At 60.4% G+C, this 3,346-nt stretch overlaps 1 protein-coding gene across 1 annotated transcript in view; it reads left to right on the forward strand.

Annotated features, from left to right (window-relative positions):
- The first annotated feature begins 1,884 nt into the window (after positions 1-1,884).
- The window catches only part of LOC113214606 (uncharacterized), a 29,511-nt gene continuing 28,049 nt past the window's right edge, over positions 1,885-3,346 (forward strand). The window contains exon 1 of the mRNA XM_026434043.2: positions 1,885-1,973. The gene's annotated coding sequence lies outside the window, so the exon portion shown is untranslated. The remainder of the gene's footprint in view (positions 1,974-3,346) is intronic.

Consider the following 3,346-nt stretch of genomic DNA (forward strand, 5'->3'; position numbering starts at 1 on the left):
CCCGCCCCGCCCCGCCGCGCCGCGCCTATCGAGACTCCCGGCGTCTCCTCTCCACACAGACGGACGCCCCGCACACCGACACGCCTCAATTATTTGCGAGCTTACGCAGCAAAAGGCAATTTAGCGGTGTTGGTTTGGTGAGTTTGAGTTTGTCTCTCTCTCACGCTCGCGGTCGTGGTGGATCTGCATCAGCGAATCAGCAGCGGGGCGAAGTGGGAGAGAGGGGGGGGGGGAGAGATACAAGGACGCGGACTACGGGTCAGGGGGTCAGCGAGTCGCTTCCTTTTGCCGCGCCAGCAGGCGCCAGCGCCTCAGCCGCCTCGCCACCGCAAACAAAGCACGACCAAAACTTTTTGTTGTTGTTGTTTTTTTGCCGAGATTATACAGTTAGTTTGCTCTCTTCACCCCGTCCCCTGCTACGTACTATCTACTTGTTCCACACCCAAAAAAATAGTATGATCGAACAAGACAATTGAACTCGGGGTTTTTGTGCAGAAGAGATTTGTTGCCGCATTACGTAAATCTGGATGCACGATTAATGTAATGCGTCTGACTTTGGTCCTGTGCAAAGTGTGCAAGGTGAGCAGGATTTCCTTATTCGAAGAAACGACCCGCGCGGGCTTAAATACTTTCAGGGGAAGAGGAAGATGTGATGGACACATTACTTTTACTCTGGTATATGCAGTTTTCGATGGAAGGTCGAGGTTGGTATGTGAGGTGGTGAGGTTGGTGGTTCCGAAGAGTGGCGTGGAAAAGGGGGGGGGGCGAGGAGGAGATGGTAAGCGATGGAAGGTGAGAGGTGGGGAGCGGAGACATGGGGACAGGCGTCGCCCAGCGCGGCCCAGCAACGCCTCCGGGCCGGGCAGAGCCGGGGCGCCCAGCCGCTGAGCTCATCCATCCCCATCCAGACGAAACGACGACGCTCAATCACTCCACTTCACCCCACTTCCAGGTCCATTGAAACACGCGGGCGGCCGCGGAGGCGGTGACCGGGGAGGGCACGGCATAGGCGCGGCGCGGGGCGCGGGCAGGCGAGGGGAAGGGAGAGGGCCCGGACGGGGCCATCAATTCACGGAAAGTTTGATGACAAACTGATGCCTCCTCCTGGACAGGGCGAGCCTGGCCGCAGCAGGCCTTGCTCTGCCGCGCAGTGTCTCGGCTCAGCCTCGTGCACGAGATTGTTCTCGTCGAGGTTGCGAGCCGGTGAGTTACTATCGGCCGGCCTGGCTGCACTGCACTGCGGAGCGCCGTGGTGGTGGCCTCTGAGGCTGTGCAGTGCACTGCGGTGCTCGGGCCTTCGCTGCGCTTAGCGGCGCCCCCTGCCGCACCCCCACTGGCGCCAGCAGGACCGCGCGGCGCGGCCCGGGGCGGGGAGGGGAGGGGCGGCGGGCCGTGCTGGACAAGTTTTCGGAGCCCTGGCGCCACGCCGGCGTCTTCCAAGGGCTCCTCTACCTGACCAACCTGGCCGCGCCCCACCTCCCAGGCCCCTCTGGTCCCCCCGCTGGCCCTGCCCTTTAGATAACGAGAAGCCCCTGCCCCCGCCCCGACCCGCTCTTTCCCCTTCCATGCTTTTCCAGCTCCGTGAACACACGCTTCAAAGTATCTCTCCACGATGCACTCCAGGAAGGGCGGGGCCGCTTCAAAGCAGAGCTACACGGCATGTAACTACAGTATGCAATGCACATTTAATAAAAAGTGACCAGCAGCTTGGCGACTCGGCGCCGCCCCGTGCCGCGGGGGCCGCGCAGCCCCGCCGCTGTTGCTGCTCTTCAACTAATTAGCAGTCCTGCTTCGACCTTGTCCACCACCCCCGTCCTAATTGTACACGGCCTCGAGGGGCGGCGAGGCGCGGGAGGGTACCACCGTGACTGCTGTAGTACCGGGTGTATCGGAGCGGACGCCGCCGGCGCAGTGTTGCGGGTTCGCCTTACCGCCCGCCAGGCGTCGCATATGACGCCCCGCGGCTAAAGACGGTGAGCATCAATCCCCCGCAGCAGAGCCCGCGGCTCTGATAGACCCGCTGTGTATATCGAGGCGAGGGCGGCTGACTCCGCGTCTCGTATTACGGGGAGCGTGCCATTATATTAAACTTGGCGTATACAATAAGGCGCGGGGGAACTTGTCTCATCACGGCACGTGAGCGCCGCGGCGGCTGGCAACAGTTCACCCAGAGGCGCCTCGGGGAAGTCTCCGATCGCCCTCCTGGCGCCCTAAGCGGTGTCGGCACCGCGCCTGTTGGGAACTTCGCCGAGTATAATGCGACCGGGAATTTAATTTTAAAAATGTAGGAAGATGTGCCAGGTGGCTGATTAAACCCGCTCACTCCCGTGGTTATGCTGTACCGCATTCCTTCGTGCGGGCGGGTAGCCTACACGCTCGGCCCGACGGCCCGTAAGGCGCCGTGGAGTGACAAAGGAAATGAGCTCGCTTCGACTTACGACTTCGTAACGCTGTTTATACAACGATAACTCAATCCACCTGCTCAACGGTCACCACGGTCACACTTTCGGTTTATCACTTCTTTCCATCTTCTCACAATTTTTGTTTTCCAGTGTCGGTAGGGTTCAGCGATACGGCCCATATTGAGCGGATGTGGCTCAGCCGCGCCGCGCCGCAGCTCACGACCCGGGAGCAGGAGAACTATACCATACTACTAACTTTGAGTGCTGCCAGAGAGCTTTTGTCAGACTCGCGACCCGCACCCCTTCTCCTTTGCCTTGCCGCGGTGCGGCTGGTTCGGGAGTCGGGAGCGAGGGCGCAACTCAACCGCGGATGAACGTCGTATTTCAGCTCGGCTTTCTGTGCGCTACTACAGTACCACGCCGCTCTGACGATCCACCAGGCAGATTTCAGAAGAGTTGTAGGATGGGTTGGGGGGGCGGGGGGGACAAGCCAGCCACACTACTGTATTATGGGAGATGGATAGCATGCTGGTCGGGTCTCCGAAAAAAAACTCTGTAAAAAGTGCCGGGGAGGGGAAGGGGGTAATTGGGGTCTCGAGCTCGCGGAGCCTTACTTTTCTTATCGCATTCTTTGCCAGCAGTCAAATTTCTGTGATTCGCCGTATTTTGTCATTCTTGGTACAATATTTGGACGATCGGATGGCAGCATTTCTGCATTCTTCCTCAGACGATTACCATACCGAGCTGGAGGGAGAGAGAGGAGAGGTCGCCCCCGTCCCCCGGTATGCCCCGAGAGTGACCCGCCTTGTCCTTGCTGCTGCATTCTCCCCCCGGCGTATTTCTGGCCGGTAAGGGGACCGGGACCGGGAGTGCGCAGTAGTACACCGGGGGTAAGTCTGGGCGGCGGGGGCGGCGAGGGCGGCGAGGGCAGCGAGGGCGGCGAG

This window comes from Frankliniella occidentalis, unplaced genomic scaffold, assembly GCF_000697945.3.
Source record: "Frankliniella occidentalis isolate FOCC.00 unplaced genomic scaffold, Focc_3.1 Scaffold28, whole genome shotgun sequence".
NCBI lineage: Eukaryota > Metazoa > Arthropoda > Insecta > Thysanoptera > Thripidae > Frankliniella > Frankliniella occidentalis.